Source organism: Hydra vulgaris, chromosome 03 (assembly GCF_038396675.1).
Source record: "Hydra vulgaris chromosome 03, alternate assembly HydraT2T_AEP".
Lineage (NCBI taxonomy): Eukaryota > Metazoa > Cnidaria > Hydrozoa > Anthoathecata > Hydridae > Hydra > Hydra vulgaris.
In genome coordinates, this window is record NC_088922.1 from 18,202,415 (window position 1) to 18,224,982 (window position 22,568).

The 22,568-nt window shown below is 28.5% G+C and overlaps 1 protein-coding gene and 1 long non-coding RNA gene across 2 annotated transcripts in view; one reads left to right on the forward strand and one right to left on the reverse strand.

The window, feature by feature from the left end:
• LOC136077670 (uncharacterized) overlaps positions 1 to 22,568 on the forward strand; it is a 50,318-nt gene that overhangs the window by 19,418 nt on the left and 8,332 nt on the right. The gene's annotated exons all lie outside the window — the stretch shown is intronic.
• LOC136077993 (uncharacterized) lies at positions 4,213 to 11,614 on the reverse strand. Its single transcript, XR_010637431.1, has 3 exons — positions 11,299 to 11,614; positions 4,705 to 4,773; positions 4,213 to 4,390 (listed from the first exon to the last, which is right to left on the reverse strand). It is a non-coding gene; the product is annotated as an uncharacterized LOC136077993 (long non-coding RNA).

Here is a 22,568-nt window from a genome sequence, read left to right on the forward strand (position 1 = left end):
TATGTATGTATGTATGTATGTATGTATGTATGTATGTATTTATGTATGTAGGCCTGTAAATCGAGCCACGCTTACCAGGGCTCGGCCTGGCTCGTTTACATATTAAGAGTGTTCAGGTTCGGCTCGAGCTCGTTTCGAACATGAGATTCTTTGTTCGAGCTCGGCTCGTTAAGGATTAGTATTGTTTGGGCTCGGCTCGTTTTACATGTTGCTCGAGCTCGACTGGTTTAAAACTCGAAATAATTATTGTAACCTGTTAGTTTAAAGCTCGTTTAGTTTAGAAACATTTAGTTGTGCAACTTGAAAAAATACCTCTCTAGAAGTTCAAAAATGGCTCCTTCAACAAAATCATTGTGAAAAGAGTTTGAAAAAAAAGTTTCATATATTTACTTTTCTGTTTTGCATAATTTGTACACTCTTAAATCCATTAAAAGTGGTCTAAAACATATTGGGCCTGTTGGCAAATGAAAATAGTCAATAGCAGCCTCACGTAATTAAATTGTTTATATTAATCAATTATTTAGCGTAATAAGAGTTATATGGGTCATATCTCATATGGTTACACTAACACTATATTTTTATTATATACTAATATATATAATATCACCATTTTATTTATTACATATATATATATATATATATATATATATATATATATATATATATATATATATATATATATATATATATATATATATATATTCGAGCTTTAATCGAGCCTGTATGAACGAGCCTATGATGTTGAAGCTCGGCTCGTTTAATAAACGAGCCTAATTTTTTGTTCAAGCCCGGCTCGTTTACCATTCGAGCCGAACATGAACGAGCTCTTGTCGAGCCGATCACCGAGACGTTCACGAACACGAGCCAGGATTTACAGCCCTATATGTATGTATGTATGTATGTATGTATGTATGTATGTATGTATGTATGTATGTATGTATGTATGTATGTATGTATGTATGTATGTATGTATGTATGTATGTATGTATGTATGTATGTATGTATGTATGTATGTATGTATGTATGTATGTATGTATGTATGTATGTATGTATGTATGTATGTATGTATGTATGTATGTATGTATGTATGTATGTATGTATGTATGTATGTATGTATGTATGTATTTATGTATGTATGTATGTATGTATATATAAAAATATATATATATATTAAATGACGACATCTTGTTTGAGAGTTGAATCTATTTTCTTACATTTTAAAACATTACGTAAATATCTCATAAAATTTACAAACTTAAATAAAAGAATATCAACAATTACAAGTGAAGATATTTAATATATACACGTGTATATATAAAAAAAGAACTTGGAAACTCGTACAAGACCGTATGGTCTCGTAGTCGAGTACCGCTGTAACAAGAAGTTGTTGCATGTTAAATATTTTAAATAAAAAAGTGTTTTGCAATAATAAAAGAATAAAAAGATTTCAATAAAAAAATTTGCAAAAAAATAAAAACTTCACAAAAAAATTTCTTAAAGATAATTTGACAATATAGGCAATATAGCAATATAGGCTTGCAGATCGTAAATAATAGAATTACAAATCATACAATTAAAATCATAGATTAAAAATCATTTAAACCGATATAAAAATAACAGATAAAAATAATTTCAAAAGGTTTAAAAACTACTTCTTTCAACTTTTTTTTAAAAGATATGTAATTCCATTCAAAAGAAAAAAATCAAAATTATTTGAGACAAAGTTATTTGAGTTATTTTTTTACAAAGATACGGTCCAGGAAATGATATGTAAAATTTACAATGATGAATTTTCGAAAATGGTTGCATCAAAAAAGCATCATTTCGTAGATCGTTATCGTTTTTTTGTTATGTTATAAATAAACTATGGAAAAAAGACGGAAATAATTTCGTTTTACATTTGTACATAAAATAAAGAATATTATATACGTTAAGTTGATATATGTTTAAAACATTCATTTTTCTTAAGAGAGGGTTTGAATGAGTTCTTCGATCACAAGTATTAACTAAACGTGGTATATGTTTCTGATGACAAGAAAGAGGTTCTAGTTTACTTTTGTTACTACTGCCCCACGCAATATTTTCATAGTTAATATGGCAGTGAATAAGTGAATAATATAGTTGAATTAAAGTGCGCATGTTTAAATAGCTTTTTGATTTGTATAATATTCCAATACTTTTTAAAATTTTGTCGCTTAAATTTTTGATATGCTGTCTCCATGCAAGATTTTCATCAATATATATTGCTAAAAACTGAGTAATTTTTAATCTTTTTACTTGAATATTATCAATAAATATAGATGGCATTTCGTATGGTAATATATTTTTTTTTTGAAAGTGGGTGTAATAGAGCCTAGTTAGATTTGTCAATATTTACTGAAAGTTTATTTAATTTGAACCAGTCAGAAATCTTTTTAAGTTCTAAGTTCATAATTTCAAATAATATAGTAATGTTGCTGTAAGATAAAAATAAATTTGTGTCGTCGGCAAACATTATTATCCTCACGCTGGATGCTTCTTGGAGATCGTTGACATCTATAAGAAAAAGCGGCCGTAGCGCAGTGGTTAGCGCGCTTGCCTCAGAAGCAAGAGATCCGTGGTTCAACGCCACCTCTGGACAATTTTAATACATCGGTAAGGAAGGAGGCGTAAACTTCCTTTCAAATGCTCTTCAAGTGCTCTGTGTGCTTTCAAGTGCTCTGTGATAAGACCGTATGGACTTTTTGGGGCACCTAAAATAAAAGTTAAAAATAAAAAGAAAAGGTCCGAGTATAGAACCTTGTGGCACGCCACAAGTAATGTTTAGTAACGTTTTTGGTGATTTATTGTCAATGTGTACTTATTGAGCACGATTATTTAAATAACTCTTTGCCCATTTTAAAACAACTCCTGTGATTCCATACAATTCAAGCTTTTTAATAAAAATTTGATGGTCAATGGTATCAAAATCTTTTGATAAATCAATAAAAATCCTAATGTATATTCAGATTTATTACACGGCTCGTTAATACTACGTGTAAACTGAAGTATTGCATGTTCGGTGGAGTTATTTATTTTGAAACCATATTGATTATTAAATAAAATATTATTTACAGAAAAATGAGTGTTGATTTTTTTACATAAGATTCTCTCTAAAATTTTTGAAAATACAGAAAGAACAGAGATAAGGCGATAGTTATTTACTTTAGTAGCATCCCCTCCTTTGAATATCGGAATTTTAATTTTTTTTTTTTGTAGTTATTTTAGGTGCTCCCACAAGTCCTTACGGACTTACCACAGAACACCGCGGGAGAGCATTTAACAAAAAGTTCACGCCTCCTTCCGTACCTATGTTGCTTGTTGGGCTACAACTGACACCGAACCTGGAACATCTGGGTTCTAAGCCAGAACTCTAACCACTGCGCCACGGCTCCTATTTTTAAATTAATAATTTTTAATTAATTTAATTTATGAAAATCAATAATTACGAATTCTCTCAATACTAATTTTTTCATTAAATCTAACAACTTTTGACTATATTTTTATATATTAAGTGGGGCCGTGGCGCAGTGGTTAGAGTGCTTGCTTTATAAGCAAGAGATCCAGGCTCGAAACGAGCATTGGACATATTTTCGCGTCACGGTAAGGAACCCAGTGAAAAAGCGCACATGGGATACGCGTGGATTTTTTCCACATGTAACCCATGTGGGGATTATTATTTTGTCCCATGTGGGTTTCATATGGTAAATCCCACATGGATTCCATATGGTAAATCCCATATGGGATACGCGTGGGTTTTTACCATATGTAACCCATATGGGGATTATTATTTTGTCCCATGTGGGTTTCATATGGTAAATCCCACATGGGTTTTATGTGGTAAATCCTACATGGGATATAGGTGGAAAATACTACATGGTATAGATCTTAAATGCCACATATTTTAATCCAAATGGTATAAAAGTAGTCAATACTAGACAAATGAAAGTCGGAATGCTTCTATGATAAGTTTTAAAATTCTTTTAATTTAAAAATTACTCAAATGGTAATTTAAAATTAATCATCGAAGCTTTCAGAGAGGCTTAACTTAATCTGGTATTTGCTACTTTATCCCATTTGGTATTCAAAACGTGTAGCATTTTTGATCTTTTACATGTGATTTTTTCCACCTATAACCTATGTGGGATTTACCTTAAACTATTATGACGAAATTTTATAAAATTAAAAAACGTGTTGCAAAATGAATTTATTTAAAAATGCTATTAATCAATACATCCAAAACGAATATTAAAAAATATTATTTTTTCTTTTGCGATTTACACGCCGTTTTTTGTCAATTGAATTAATTAAATCGCTTCGGCTTGTATAATACCAAAGTTTTTAGTATCTTCTAACTTTCTTCAAACATTTTCTAAAAAAAAAAATATATAAATACAAATATATATAAAGATATATATATATATATATATATATATATATATATATATATATATATATATATATATATATATAAATATATATATAAATATAAATATAAATATATATATATATAGAGAGAGAGAGAGAGAGAGAGGGAGGGAGAGAGAGAGAGAGAGAGAGAGTGAGAGAGAGAGAGCAATTTTAATAAGGAACCTTATTAGTAGAGCAATTTTAATTATTAGCCAGTTTGAAGTCATTAATGACTACAATATTTCACAAATAATTATTTCCTAATTTATTACTTACAATGACTAACGTATTATGCGTAATTGAACACATATTATGCGTAATGAGCTTGAACCCCTGAGGAGAATCCTGAAAAAAAGTGATCAATAAGGATAAGTAGTTAAACAAAAAAACAAAAACAAAAATGTAAAAACCTACTTTTTCAATGATGTAGACTTCTATAATAACAGGCCTTGACATCGCGCAAAATGCCGATTAAACTTTCACTTTTACTTATATTGATATATTTTTATATTAGGTAGGGTGTAATGGCAGTCTATGTTTTCTAATAATAATCTCTAGTAAAGACGGAAATATAAAAAGAAAACCAAAAAATTGTTAAAAGATACTCATGCTTTTCGTATTTCAAATTTCATTAAGAATATTTATGTAATATTAAATAGTATCAATAACAAGCAGAACCATAACAAAGTATATATCTATATATTAGAAAGATAACTGTATTTTTAATTTTTTTTTTCTAAAAATGGTAACAATAAAAATCACCAACAATAAAAAACACCAACAAAAGTTGATTCAAGCAAAAAAAAAAGTTTTATCAATATATCTCAACAGGGTTAAAGTCCTTATACTTGGCAACTTGTAGTCAATACACAAACATTCATATAAACTTCGTCGCATAGCAAAATACTCATATGCTCTACATATAATATCTGAAGTATATAAAACTTCACCAACATTAACTTTTCTCATAGCATTAAGGTGTTCGAATAGAATATTTGACTGAAGCGAACTTTCTTTATTTTTCAAAAATCTAACTGCTTCAAATAAAGCTGATTTTGTTTTTATTAACTTTAATTTGTTTACAGCTAAATATGAAATATTACAAATTGTGCCATTATGGTTAGCTACAAATGAATAATCATTGAAAATTACTAAAATAAAAAATGGAACACCAAGTTTGTACATTTTTGATTGTATGTGCAAACTTTTTTTATTAAGCTGGAAAACAATAACATCGTTATTATCACTTAACAAAGATTGAATATCGTCAAATATAAGTTCATTCTCTTTTAGAAAATCATTTAACTCATCTGGTAAAATGTTTCGAAAACCGCTTGAAGTTACATTTTTTCTAACTTTACTTGCTGGTGTGGCTAAACAACTAGGCGGAATATTTTAAAAACAGATGGTGGGTTTAAAGGTCGTTGCTTCCCATATTTGCTTTCAAAAGGTGCTTCATTTGGCCAATGCAGCTGACATAATGCTGTATAGTCTGTAACAATAAAACCAGTTCTTGGGATAGCTTCACTACATCTTTTTCTCTCCTCTAGATTCTTCGGGAATTTATAAATTGATATTTTTGTCGTAGTTGAGTATTGATATTTTTGTTGTAGTTGAGATAGTTCGACTTGCAAAGAGATAAACAGCATTTTAAAGGCATTTTTAAGGCATTTTAATTATTAAAAAAACTTATCGTTAGTTTGACAATATTATTACCTTACAATGTTAACGCCTTGAACCTTTCAGCGTTATCGTCTTGATGTTGGGCTATCTAATTTATAAACCAATCAAATTTTAAAGATTTATTAAAAAAGCGCGAACACAAACTTTCGTCTAATGTTAATAGATGAAAATGTAAACATAGTATTAGGAATTGGCCTTCAGTTTAACAACTTTGTTGCGCGATGTCAAGGCTTGTTATTATAGAAGGCCGCGGTCACACATAATATTCTGAAACTAATAAACAAACATCTAAATTTCTATAAGTAAATTTATTCTTTGATCATTGCCTTCATATCCTATCTTATCTTCATATCATAATCTATTATGGAATTATTTATATAACATATCACAACAATATTATTAAATTTGTGATGTTCAAATATCATATGAACATTCTCTAACATGTTCATATGATATTTGAATATAGTTCTTGAGTATATTATCTGCAAACAATTGACTGATGCAAGTTCTAATGTTGTCAAAAACCAAGCATGCATGTATGGGACACTGCAGTGTCCCACAAAGAAATGCAGGTTTGAAAGTCAAATTTTCTTTATTAAAAAAAAAATTAAAATAGGGTAGAGATAGGGAGGTTTCTGTAACTTTTTTTAGGCTCCAAAACTTTTAACTTTATATATAATAAGGTTCATAAAACTTAAGGGACTAACGAAGTACATTGAGGAACAAAAACAGGATATTTACAGAAACTTTTAATCTGGAGTACCACAGTGTAATTGGGAATAAAGTCTCTGGGTCCAGTATTCAAAATAATATGATCTAAAGTAATATATAAATTAAATAAAATGCTTTAAAATGCATGCAGTTATACATATAACTCCTGATAGTTAACTATATGTATAACTAGTTATACATAAAATTTATTATATAAGCTTATTTTTTAAGGTTATGCTTGAACAAATTAGAACCAATTAATTCAAATTCAAGATTTAGTTCAAGTTCAAGTTATTTGTTCATTGTTTTTTTACTATTTTAAATTTATTTGTTCAAATTTGTTAACTAGTACTAATTCTTACCACAGCAAGAATATTTATCATTGTTGAACGTGATTTTATTAGTAACTTAATTTTACTATCAACATATTTTGACAACACCCTTTACATTTTAAATGATGACAGCTTTACTTTTCTATTGATGTTAAATTTACTACGTTTCAATAACTCAGATTGAATTTTAACTGAATTATGTGTTTAGGCTATGGGATCATCCATAAATGATGCCAGTAGATAGAGGGGCAGTGTGAGTTTAACAATAATTGACAATGGGGAGGGGATGCTGAGACCAAAATAATGTCAATTAAAAAATTGAATTAAAAAAAAAAGTAAAATATTTTATTTTAAAAAAAAGTAAAACAATTTATGCTAGCTATGAGCAGGTTTTAGAGGTATTTAAACCAACAATGTGGTCTAAAAACTTCTTGCTTTTGTTGCTTAAAACTGTAGAGGATCAAAGGAAAAACAATTTAAATTCAGAAATTAGCTTGCTTATCTGAAAGAACAATTTAAGTTTTTTTTTTTTACTTTTAGTACTGTTGAGAATAAATGTATAATTGAACCAGAAAAAAATTGATGGTATATGCATTTTTTATATTATATTAACAATTCAGATATACCATCATAATACGATAACAAAAACTGACATCATTTTCAATGGGAGATGGCAAAAAATTGACTGAGTTTGATAAAGGGTGAAGTTGTTCAATAAACCGGGTCATCATCTGACATCATTATGCATAGATGACCCTACAATTTAAGTAAAATAAGTAATCAATTTGCCATATTTCTCTTTAGAAAGTGTAAGAAAAAAGCATTGTTATGCTGAGAACCTACCTATTGAGCAAGCTTTGACCACCTATTTTATAAATTTGAGAGACAGAAGTGGAAGTGCGAATCGTAAAAGAACTAATAACAATGCTCTAAATTAGTTTTTAACTTTGTAGACTAGCATTTATATAGTATTTAGTAATAATACATGATTTTTATAATTTGTATTTATTTCCATTAATTATCAGTTGTCAGTCTCCATTTTATAAAATGAATTAAAAAACTATTTGTTTATAGTATTACATATATTTTTATAGTATTTTATAGTAATAATAATACATAAATACTAGTTTCCTAATGCTATTATCATTACAATGTTAATGGTATTCGTTTTAAAGTGAAATTTTGTATCAATTTTATTGTTTTAATGTTATATTCATTCATATATATATATATATATATATATATATATATATATATATATATATATATATATATATATATATATATATATATATATATATATATATATATATATATATATATATATATATATATATATATATATATATATATATATATATATATATATTATATATATATATATATATATATATTATATATATATATATATATATACAGTATGTCAAAAAAGTCTATCACCCCCTGATGGTTTTTCAATAAAAACAAATTTTTATATGCTTAAATATAGATTTTTGACCCGATTTTTTTTTTTTAAATATTGAATTTATATCAAAAAGCATTTTTATTACAAGAAATTAATGTTCTTATACTTAAAACAAAAATTATCCACTAAATTAGAAAAAGTGTAAGTCAAAAAAGTGTATCACCCTTTAAATAATTATTTTGCTAATATAAAATTAATAGTCTCTTTGTGCGCCTTTTGCCTTGATGACTGCAAGACATCTTTTAGGCATTGAATTTACTAAGTTTTTAAGCCATCGTGTGTCAAACTTTTCCCACTCCTCAATGAGAATTGCATTTAATTGCGACAAACTGGATGGTTTTTGATCAGCTACTTTAATTTTAAAAAGATTCCATAAATTTTCAATTGGATTTAGGTCTGGTGACTGAGGAACCCAATCTAACATCTTAATACTGTTTTTCTTTAACCACTCAGTAGCTAACTTTGATGTGTGTTTAGAATCTCGATCCTGTTGAAAGATAAAATTACGAGATAAGCCAGCACTTCTGGCGCTTGATCGCAGTTTTCGCTTCAGAATGTCAGTATAAACCTCTTTTGTCATTATTCCATCAATGAATTTGAGTTCGCCAACACCACCCCAAGCAAAAGAGCCCCAAACCATCATTTGACCTATGATAAGAGGAAAAAATAAGTTAGAAGTATATATTATATTGAAATTTTATAATAAAGCTTAATGTCACCTCCCCCATGCTTGACAGTTGGTCTCATACATTTAGGATTTTGGTGTTCACCATTTTTTCTCCATTTGCTTATGATACCATCAGAACCAAACAAACAAATTTTTTTTTCATCGGGCCATAAAACTCTTTGCCATTGGTCAATAGTCCAATTTGAGTGTTTCTTAGCCCAAGCCAATCTTTTCTTTCCATTCTTTTTACTCAAAAAAAGCTTTTTTAGAGCAACTCTACCTACAAAACCTTGATTTTTCAAGCGATTGCGAACAGTTTGAGGATCTACAATTATACCATGATCTGTTTGTAAATCTTTCGCAAGCTTTGGTGCAGATAATCCTCGATCTTGTTCAACTTTTCGAATAATTTCTCTATCAATGCGTTGGGTAGTCTTAGCTGGGCGTCTTTTTCTTGGCAAATTTTTAACAGTACCTATTTTTTTATAATTTCTAATGATATTTCTTACACTAATAGGCTTAACATGGACTATTTTAGAAATAGTTTTATATCCTTTTCCACTTTTATAGTGTCCCAGGATCAGTTTTTTTACTAAATCCTGAATTTCATATCTTTTCGCCATAATTTTCTTATTAAGAACCTAAAAAGAAAACAAACTTTGCTAAAAAATTAGTTAGAAAAACTTCTATCAATCAAATTTGATTGTTTTTGACTTATTTTCTGCAATTTTACTAATTTAAACAACAGAAAAGTTAAAAAATGATTAGGGGGTGATACACTTTTTTGACTTTTTCTAATTTAGTGGATAATTTTTGTTTTAAGTATAAGAATATTAATTTCTTGTTATAAAAATGTTTTTTGATATAAATTCAATATAAAAAAATAAAATTGAGGTAAAAAATCTAAATTTAAGCATATAAAACTTTGTTTTTATTGAAAACTCAACAGGGGGTGATAGACTTTTTTGACATATTATATATATATATATATATATATATATTTATATATATATATATATATATATATATATATATATATTAATTTTACTTTATTTACAACACCATTTGATATACAACAAACCCTTACAAAGCTTACAATAATTCAGTTAAGATTCAATCTGAGTTATTGAAACGTAATAAATTTAACATCAATAGAAAAGTAAAGCTGTCATCATTCAAAATATAAAGGGTGTTGTCAAAATATGTTGAAAATAAAATTAAGTTACTAATAAAATCACGTTCAACAATGATAAACATTCTTACTGTAGTAAAATATAGTACTAACTGTTAAATTTGAACAAATAAATATAAAATTAACAAAAACAATGAATAAATAAGAACATTAACTTGAACTTTAACTAAATCTTGAATTTGAATTAATTGGTACTTATTTGTTCAAGCATAACCTTAAAAAATAAGTTTATGTATATTTTATATATTAATAATAATTATATGTATAACTAGTTATACATATAGTTAACTATCAGGAGTTATATGTATAACTATATGCATTTTAAAGCATATTATTTTATTTAAACATTACTTAGATCATATTACTTTGAAAACTGGACCCAGAGGCTTTATTCTCAATAACACTGTGGTACTCCAGATTAAAAATTGAAAAGTTTCTGTAAATATCCTGTTTTTGTTCCTCAATGTAGTTCGTAAGTCCCTTAAGTCTTAAGGACCTTATTATATCTGAAGTTAAAAGTTTTGGAGCATAAAAAAAGTTACAGAAACCCATCTCTATCCTATTTTTTTCTTTTTTTAATAAAGAAAATTGGGAATTCTTTGACTTTCAAACCTGCATTTCTTTGTGGGACACTGCAGTGTCCCATGCATGCAAGATTGGTTTTTGACATCCTTTCAACTTGCATCAGTTAATTGTTTGCAAATAATTTACTCAAGATCTATATTCAAATAACTATTATATTATCCTAATAATACGTCTATTTGCACAAATCTTAATCTTATTTCTAAAAAGAAAGATAAAAATTATTCGTGGTACTTACATACTTGCTTGCCATTCTCTTTATTAATATAAAATATTTTCACACAATATAAACGTAACGCAATGTAATGTCGATTTAAACTTTTTTATTTAGTTTCCAGCTTTTAAATTAATTCCCATGCAAATCCCACAGGAAACCCACGTGGGATTTCCCATGTGTGTAAATACCATATGGTTCCCACATGTAACCCATGTGGGATTACCCACATGGGTTTAAGGTGACAAATTTCCATACGGATACCACATGGGAAAATCCGTCCCACATAAATCCCATCAATCCCACACGGAACCCACGCGGAACCCATGTGGGACGCGGTTTTTTTTTTTCACTGGGAAGGAGGCGTGAACTCTATGGTTAAATGCACTTCCGCGGTGCTCTGTGACAAGAGCGTTAGGTCTTCTTGGGGCACCTAAATAACAGTATAAAAAAAAAAAATTAAAAAAAAAAAATATTTTTGATACTAGCATATTCAGCTTTGATTACCAACTATTTATTATATTAAATTACAAACAATTGGTTACTTCACTTTTTAATGGCTTTTTTAAAGTTTGCGAACTTTAAACTTCTGTTACTTAAGCATAAAAAACATGGCGTCCAGAATTGCGTTTTTACATATTGACCATTACCTAATTTCATACCTCCGTTCTTAGGTCCGCATTTGTTAAACTGAATTTCAATTGATTCTCAAACTTTTTCAAATTTTTAAACGTTTTTACTTGATCCCTTTTTATATTGCATGGACATTTAAATTTATGATGCCCAATTGCAGATTGTTCCCATTTTTCTTCAAATACGTTTTTTTGGTGGTGTTTTATTCTTGTTTCTATTTTCATTTTTGTTTCGCCGAAGTATTTTTGTATGCATTCTATTAGGTATACTATGGGGTAGCTATTTGATGGTAATTTTGTTTTGTTGCGCAAGGTTAGCAAAAATCTAAGATTTGCACTAGATTTAAAGACTGTCTTGTAACCTGTTTTCCTAAAAAAATTTTGGTGATAATATTGGGATCCACTTTATTGTTGTCATGATTGCTTTATTGTTAGACAAGATTATTTTATTATTTGAGTGTCGTTTTTTTGTAAAAAACGCAGTTATGGGCACAACATTTTTTATACTTACGTAACATTAAAGAAACCCAATTGAATGATATATATTTAACTTAATGTCTAACTTCGCGAAAATTCCGTTGAAAAAACTGAAGCAGTTTTTTTAAGCTTGTAAACCGGTAACTGGTGATTACGTTATATTTGTATATAAATAAACAAGTTTATTAATTTATTTGTAAACTGTTTTTTAAAGCATTAGTACATAAGGAGTTTTAGTTTGGATATACGCATCTTTTTTTACTTTTACAACTATAACTTAAAAGTATTTTGTAGGAAAACTTTGAGTTATTGTTGTAAAAAAATATATAAATAATTATGGAAAAAGGTAAAAGATAATGTTGGTATAAAGGATGAGGTATATGTTTTTTATTATTAAGGTAGGTTTTTAATATAAAAACTTTAATTATATGGAATTTTCAAGAATGAAAGAAACTATCTTATAAAGGAGTTATTTTCTTTTTTGACACAAAATAAAAATAGTATTGCATATTTTTTATAAACCTTTAAATAAAACAAACTTATTGAACTGTTGTAATAATTCAATCATGCTTTGTCAAGTATACAAGTTATAAAACTTTTCATCGGTGAACTGCAAAATATGTTGATGATCTATGTACAAAGCCTGTTAAGAAATCAAACTATTTGCACACGTCAGACATTTTTACTATGAAATTCTCTAACAAAAAATCTTACTATAAAACCAAGTGTTTTTCCTTATAAACAGAAGAAGAGGCTGATAAAAGGAAACCAGCAAGCAGTGACGGATTCAGGGAGATGTGGGTATGCATTCCCCATACTAGAATCTGAAAGTCCTAAAATATCCTAGAAATGGAGAACCTTTTTTTTTAGGAGATGCAAATGTGATACAAAAATATTTTAACATACCCCGTCCCCCACAAAAAATTTCAAGATCCGTCACTTCCAGCAAGAACTTTAATATAGTTCGAATACTCACTAGATATTTTATTTTGTTCAAAAAGAAGATCTCTCCTTTTACTCCACTTTAATAAAAAAATTTATCCAGAAGACCTTTGGTCAAAAGTACGACAGTTGCTAAATTTTGATCCTATAATAGAGTTTCTCAATAAAATTCTTTTTAAAGCAGATTTTAACTGACATATATATATGGATTATCATTGAAATGTTAATGAATGTTAATAAAAATGAATTCAAGCAAATAACAATTCAATGTGATCTTATGACATTTTATATGTCAAAGTAAACTTAAAAGGATTCTCAAATTTTAATAAAATGTTAAGTGATATATCTCTAAAAGTTTGTCTAAAGATCTAATGAAATTAACAGTAAAAATTAAATTTCTTAGATTTAATAAAAAAATTAGTATCGAGAGCACTCGTATTCATTAATGTTTATATAGTAAGTTAATTCAACTCTCATAAAAGATGTCTTCATTCAAAATTTATTTCACTGCTAAATACGGAGCTGAGCTTTATAAAGAAACAAAAAAATTACATAAAGTTAAAAAAAATGTCAAAACTGAAGAATCAATATATCTTTCTTCAAAAATGTATAAACCATAAATTAATACCAAATTGCTACGAGTTGTATGTCCAATAAATAACAAAAGAGGAAAAGACATAACTAAAAGGTACCGTTTTCAATTACTAATATGTATTAAAAACTACTCTACAACACTTTTTTTATCAATTAAAATTAGGAAAAGATATCCAAAACTATTTATATAAAAATTTAACTCAAGATAATTATGAACTTGTCGAAAATGTTACTGAAAAATCTCGACAAAAAATTTTTGTTAAATCTAAATAACGTCTTATCAGAAAAATTTAATATCTTAAAAAGTATAAAAAGAGATGCTGGCTTAAGTATCGTTGATGAAGTTAGACGAGAACAGTACGAAGATATGGATAGGCTTCAAGCAGAAATTGTGAACCGCTCATCTAATTTGCAAGAACTTGAGAAAAGTTTTTCGTTCTTAAAAACTGCAGTATGACTGAGTGGTGAAAATAATGAGTTCATCAAACGCCAGATTGAGCATATGTGCAAAACTTAGCATGAGCTAAATCCATCGGAAATGTTATTTGTAGTGAATCCTCTTCGACGTTATATGACAGTGTTCCAAACAAACACCAAGATAGATCCGCAAGAGTTAAAATTTTTTAGTGCTTTAGAAGTCTTGTCTTGGATTTCTCAACTGGCACTTCCAAGAAAGTGCAACTAATCTTTTTGTGGCCATCAGAATTTTTTCAACAATAGCTGTAAAAGGAGCTTCTAAAAGCTAAAATTGATAAAAAGCTATTTTAAGCTGAATTGATAAAAAGCTAACGATGAGACAAGAACGCTAATCTAATTTGGTCATTTTATCTGTAGAACATAAAATGTCTTCCAAAATTAACTTTGATAAAGTTATTGACAATTTTGCATCACTGAAAAGAGAAAATGCGTTAGGTCTTAGTCATTTCAGCGGTGACCTACAACTTAAATAGTACGTCTTAAACAGTATTTTTTCATTAATTTGTAGATCAATAAATATCATGCAAGTACGGTAGCTTCGCATAATCATATGTTAGATTGTTTTGTAGATACCTCAATATCTGAAAATACAGCGTGATTCTCAGTATTTGTATTTGTAAATATACAAGAAAAAAATAATTACAGTATAGCATAACATTGTGTTTTCTTTTGTTTACACAGTTAATATATATATATATATATATATTTATATATTTATATATTATATATATATATATATATATATATATATATATATTATATATATATATATATATATATATATATATATATATATATATATATATATATATATATATATATAAAACATGTTATATGCTACTGCAAAACACAAGACTTACTAGCACCGGATCTAAAACTTACAAGAAAAGCTACCTTATGCGAATAAATGGGCGCAGTATTTATTTTTGGCTCCGGGCACAAAATTCCTCGCTACGCCACTGTTACCTATCAATAAATTACTGTTACTAATCAAATTGTATGATTAAGGGAGCTCACCTCTATCAAAATTGCTAAAAAATAATTTTTATTGAAGTTTTTGGTTATTCATATTTCAAGTGTAAAAATTAACGAGGAATCTGATTCTGAATTAAAACTTTCAAAAAAAACACATAAGTATGTTTATTTCTTGATTATTTGATCATGGTATAAAATAATCTTCTTAGCAACGTTCATAGCAACATTTTTTTTTTCTCTTTTCCACTTATCTACAACACCTTTTTCTTAAAAGTTAATCTTATATTATTAATCTGAGCCATGCAAATAGCCATGAACAAAGGAATTATAAGTGATTTTTGACATATGGCATCTAATAAAATTAACAATCTTCATGTTAATTGTCCGACCGAAAAAATAGTTGGTGCGGGTATCAAAGAGCTGTAGCGAGTAAAGTTGACAAGTTTTGGCATTGTCCTGGCTTGCCAACAAATATTGCATTACGAGTTAGAAAAGTTATAAATGAGTTGACATGTAATTCACTTCTTGACAAGAGCTTACATGGAAAAACACAAAATCAAAATGAGTTATTTAATTATATGGTTTAGGGAACGTTTGCCGAAATCAATATTTGTTGGTTTACAACAACTTTCTTTGGGCATCTATGATGCTGTATCTAACTTTAACATTGGAGCTAAAGCTGTTATTAATTTGTATGAAAGACTAAATATTATTCCAGGATTTTATACCAATCTTGGGTATGATAAAATCAATACCAAAAGGATTAAAAATTCAAAAAAACATAGTGAAGTGAAAAATTTTCTGTCATCGTCAAATTAGAGGACAAAAAAAACAAAAAGATGATAAAAAAAGCAAAATGAAGGAAAAACCTATAAAGCATAATTATTTTGAAGTTAATTTTAAAGATGTTGTTTTTATTTTATTTAGTTTTTTTATTCTGGATATGCTGTTTTCTCATTTTTAGTTATACATACAGTTTTTTTATATAAAATTACAAATAATGTAGATGTTGTATAAATTTCCATTATCAAAACACCTTTTAAATTGATTTTATTATGTCTAGAATTGAAAAGCTTTAAAAAGTAATATCTTACAATAGCTCTTTTTACAAAATGTTTTACGTTTTCCTTATTTTCTCAGATGGCTTTTTTTCTGAATTTAATAGAATTTGGAAATGTGGTAACTTTGGTTCTATTATAGTTTTTGAGCTGGTATTTTCACACAACACACATAATACATTGTTTCATGCAATAAACCAAAAGTTTGATTTAAATATTTTATATTGTCTATGATTAACTTGTCTAAAGTTCAATTTTAAGTTGGAAATATAGAAAAACATTGATAATTTTTTAAAAACTCAAACAGGCATCCTTCCCGAAATAATATTTCACTTATTTTTGGTTTATTGCATGCATCTAATGCAAATAAATAATGTTAGAAAGTTTTATTGAAAAATAGTGTACTAGGGGAGACATTGAAAAATAGTGTAATAGGGGAGGTTTTGTTTCCTTATTAAACTACTTTAATAAGGAAACAAAGCCTCCCCCTTCATACCCCCATCCTACCCGTACAATTGCCTCTGATGTCATACCAAGGTCCTGTTTATTATCTTTATTGAACTGATTGCAGGAGTTGATAAGCTTATGACAAATTCTAAACTTTGCTTGTGACAAATTCCAAACTTTGAGAAGAGTACCTTGAAGTTTAATAGTTTCCTTGTGTATATCAGTATTGTTAAATCCAATTTCGATTGTTGGTTTTCAACCACCAATCAAATGATTTTTCAACCACCAATCAAATGATTTTTCAACCACCAATCAAATGATTTTTCAACCACCAATCAAATGATTTTTCAACCACCAATCAAATGATTTTTCAACCACCAATCAAATGATTTTTCAACCACCAATCAAATGATTTTTCAACCACCAATCAAATGATGTTTCAACCACCAATCAAATGATGTTTTTTTTATCATTAATAACTATTTAAAGTGTTAAGTCTGTTTTTTGAAGATTTTATATATAATAATTGTAAATAATAAATAATAATCTTTTTTTATATACATAATAATTGCAATATTGTGTACCTAGATAATATTTTTATTTTAACATAAATACTGCTCATGTTTGCTTTTAAACTGATCATTTTTTTCAGCAGATATTTTGGCTTTTGAAATATTTGATTTGCTCAGAATGCATTCTCTTTAATTTTCATTGAAGGATTTCAAAAGAGTTGCAGTTTGCTTAATTGTAAGACTTATGCTTTCTCCACATGTTTTGCTCATATTATGTTTTATCTGTAATTATCAGCGAATTGTGCGTAAACATACATCTTAACTTTCTTTGTAGGCTCTTGGTGTTGATATGAAGCATAAGGGCTAAAATGTTGCGTAGTTTATTTAAACTCTTCAAAATCATACTACACGTTTCCTTATTTTAAATTTTCGTATTTTTTGTTTTGTTATAGTAATTTGACAATTTTCTGTTTTAGTAAAAATAGTCTTACACTTGGCCCACCTTTCAGAAATTCAATTACATTGGATGTAATTTGAGATATTTTTTGTTTTATTATATGTAGAGCAGTATCTTCAATATTCCTTGGTATAACACTTGCTGAATCCAATTTAAATATATCTGAAAGGTTTATTGGCAAAGTTGATGACGATGATGTTGATCGTGATAATGTTGTTGAAATTAATATTTGAGTTGTCTGACAAGTTTTTTGATGTTTCTTTTGTTCTGACTAGGGATGGCAAAAATCACGGAAATTCTCAATCCCGGGATTTCGGGATTACAAATTTGTCCCCGGGAAATCCCGGGAAATCCCGGGATTGAATGAAAAACTTACAATCATAGAAGATAAAGCCTGCGAAGAACTTTTAATTATCAAACACTATTATATAATTAATTTAACTGATGAAGTAAAGTAATTTAAACTATAAATAACATTTTTGTTGTTTTATTTTGGTCAACATAAACTCTAATGCAATGTCAGCTGTAATTAAAGTTGCGTCTCGTCGACAAAGTGCTTCCACAGTGGCTTTAACAGGAGTCAAAAGTGCTACTAAATCAGATACAATTTTATATTCATTTTCGTCCATCTTAATTGAATCGTCAATTTTGGAATCCAATTCTAAATCTAGAAATGCCTTTTTAACACAATATTTTAATTTGTCAAATCTTTCAAGCATAAGCAATAAGCTACTCCATCGGGTTTTACAATCCATAATCAAATGGATGACCTTTCCAAACTCAATATTTACGTACTTTTGTAAATAATTTTCATTTTTGGTTGAGGACCTCTTAAAGATTTTTACAATTTTCCTGTCCTTTCTTATAACAGGTCCAAAAACTTGGTGTTTAAAAGTAACCTCAGAGGTTTGATTAAACAAAAATGAATTATTTAAATCTTAAATACAATCTTCCTCTTCAGAAGCATAGTCATTAATACAATCATTATCTTTTTCTTCATCACTGTGGTTCTCTAAACTTGCAAAGGTAGTGTGCTCATCATCTAAAATTTCATCGATTTTCAAGTAATTGGGGTCATTTTTATAAAGAACTGATATTACTGCCAGCGTAGAGCGTGGGCAAAGCATAGTTGTTGATCACTTTCTATAATTTTTCCAAGTTTCTTCATGACGCTTGCACCATCCGTGGTAATACCAATGATATCGTCCTCAAGTTTTATTTTAAAATGTTGAGTCTCGAGCAGAAAAGTGCGTTTAGAAGTGAAACGCACTTTTCTGCTGGCATAGATCCTAAAATGCGAATCAAACCTAAATTCCAATAACTTTTCAACTCGTGTACGTTCACATTCATGTATCTGAAGTTTCCAAAAGAAGTCCACTCATCAAGCGTTAAGGAAAACTTGAAGCCTCTTGATATTTGATCAATTATTTCCTTTATAACTAGTTTTTTAACCTGTTCATAGTAGTCTAACACCATTTTTCGAATAGTGTTTCGTGATTTTGGGACATTTTTAAAGCCTCGTGCAACTAACACAGCTCGTATATCAGAAGAGTTGCATATTGTATTAAATGATATACCATCTTTTGCTGCCATACGGGCAAATACTTCAGGTAGGCATTCATCTTTTTTCGATGTTGTTGGAAAATAACTTGTGATTTTCGGTTTTTTATTTTTCGGTTCTAATAATTCTTTTGAAGTTGAAGGTATCGTGGATAAACTTGATTCCTGCGATGTTAATTTAATTTTATGTATGGAAAGTAAATGGGTATGAAGACCTTTCGTTGAACCACCAGAAATTTTTAATATTTTTTTGCATGTAATTATTTTGCATAAGGCTGTTTCATCTGCTCCTTTTAAAAAATATTTCCATATAGATTTTTGCTGTTGAATTCAGCGTAGTTGACTAACTACGCTGAATTCAACAGCGTAGTTAGTCAACTACGCTGTTAGGATATTAGGCTAATTTCTATCTTATTGAAAAAAAAAAGTTATATTTTAAGCTATTTATTGACTAATTATCTTTATTTATAATTCAAAATGAACTTATGTGAAAACAATTATACTTCGAATTAATAAATAAACTTTATTTAATATACCTTCCGTATTTGATAACTTTTAATGTTAAAGAACTTGTGACTATCACGCCAACGTTAAGAATTTAAAAAATAAAAGGAAAACATTGCATGGAGAATAAGCAGCTCAACAAATTTTATAGCGAAAATTTAGACATTTTAAATAAATAAATAAAGTTTAATCACTTTTTGTTTTTATTTATTGTTTATTACAATCCCGAAATCCCGGGAAATTTTAGAGACTAATCCCGGGATTTCGGGATCATGAATTTGTCTGTAATCCCGGGATTTCGGGATCCCGGGATTGCCATCCCTAGTTCTGACAGTTGTGTGATTTTAAATACCACAATCTTGCTTGCATACTTCTCGTAAATTTTCAATAATATTGGTTGACAAAATTAACCAATTATTTGGAATTGAAAAGAAACGTTTAGGGCATTTTGTTTTTGATATTAGTTTGCCAATGATAAGTGGTAATAGACATAGTGCGCAGAACGAATGAATACTTTATATTGTATATGATTTATTGAGTGTCTAGTTAAAATATTTACACTAAAAATACTTTAAGGTCTTCTACTTATCTTTTTTCTTTTTATTATTGTATTTTAGCTTTTTGTATTTATTATTTTGTATTTGTATTATATAGTTTATATAAGTATATATATATATATATAAATACGTGAATAAAGTTTTGCTTTTACTCATAAGCAATTGCTTGCTCTTAGGGATTGTCCATAAAGTACGTACGCTCGGAGGGTAAGAGGCGGTCTTCAAATGGCGCGTATGAGTAGGGAGGGCAGTGGGTCAATTATAAAAAAAAGGAAACACTAAATTAAGAAAAATATCATAAAATGTTAGATAAATAAGTTAAAAGCGTAGGTACTTTTAGGGAGGTGGAGGATACTCAAAAAAACGTATTGCAAAATGCGGGGAAGGAGGGGGGTGTTTGAAAAAAAGTTTACGTACTTTATGGACGACCCCTTAGGGGTAAATGCTTTATACCGCTGTAGTATAAGATTTTTACTCCCACGTTTTTTTTTATTCTTAAGTAAAAATCTCATATTAAGTTTTTACTCCCCAGTAACAATCGCATATGAAGTTTTCACTCCACAGTAAAAATCTTATATTAAATTTTTGCTCCCATTAGGGGTCATCCATAAAGAACGTCACGCTAAATTTAACTAATGGCAAGAAGTAGAAGAATTTTGGCTCTCGTGCGCAGAGATTTTTTTTGTATTATAGCGCCTTATGACGACCTTTATGGACCATCCCTTATGAGATTTTTACTCCCATAAAATATTTTGCGGCAAAATATGTTTTACAACTATGGGGTCATCGATAAATGATGTCAGTAAATATAGGGGGGAAGGGAGTGCTGGAAAGTTTGACACTAATTGACAATGGGGAGGGGGGTGTTGAGGACAAAATGATGTCCATTTAAATTGTTTTTTTAGTTTTAATGAGCAAATTTTAACGGTATTAACATCTACTAGGAAATTAATATTAAATGCGGGGAAATTCATATTATATTTTATTAAATTATTTATAATATAATATTATAAATTAATATAATAAGTTTCCCAGAGACATTAAATAAATAACAACTACTAACGTAAAATAAAAATTACTATCGTTTTATTAATATATATTACCATTTGACTGCGAATCAAATTATGTTAGAAATATTAACTCTTTGTATATAAAGTTCACAATCGTTATTCGCTCCTTAGCGGATTATAAAATGCGGTTCAAAGTAAACTCATAAAAGTAAACTCATAAATTTGTTATTTTTTGAAATTAAGTTGTTGTTATTTCAAATACGAAACTCTAATTGCTCTCAAGTTAATTGTAAAACGTGATGCAAACACATAAAGTCTATTGAATGCAAACACATGAAGTCTATTGAAAATTCGAAAACGCTAATTTCTCCCAAGCGGGTTGAAGAAACTTTTTTAAAAAACTTGCGCTAACGATGAGCAAAATCATTATTCTGATTGTGAATTAAACAATACTAATAAATCGATATTTAGATATGGATAAAACCGCATTACTTAACTTATTGATGATCTCGTATGGAAATGCTCATCCCGATAAAAAAAGGCTAATATCCAGAAAGAAATCCATAGTATATGGAATTCATTAAAAGAAGAGAAACTGGTGCATAAGGATCTTGAATCAAGAGTAATGTATTTAATCAATTTATTTAATGAAAAGGCAATGAAGTTCAAGAGCAAGCAATTATCATTTTGGGCCAATACTCCAAAACAGTCTGTGCCCACGTATACTCCACTTGAATTTGACAAGACTTCCTCACAGTTTGTTGAGCCCACCAATGAGCGATCTGTTATTGATGATCAACAAAGTGCATTAGCTTTGAGTATGTTGACAACGAAAAATCAAAAAAATGCAAGAACAGTGGCTTAAGATCGACTCAATTCTGAGATCGCAGCTTTAAATTGTAAAGTTGCTGGACTGAAGTCTAGAAAGAGATGTGGATTCATTATTGAAGCTGAAGAAGATGATTTGAAAAAGGAAAAGAAGAAACTAGCTCATCTATGTAAAGAACTGGCCAAAAAAAAGTATGATCAAGCTCAACAGAAGAAAACTAGAGAACTGAAAAAAGGTAGAATGGAGGAAATCTGCTTGGAGCA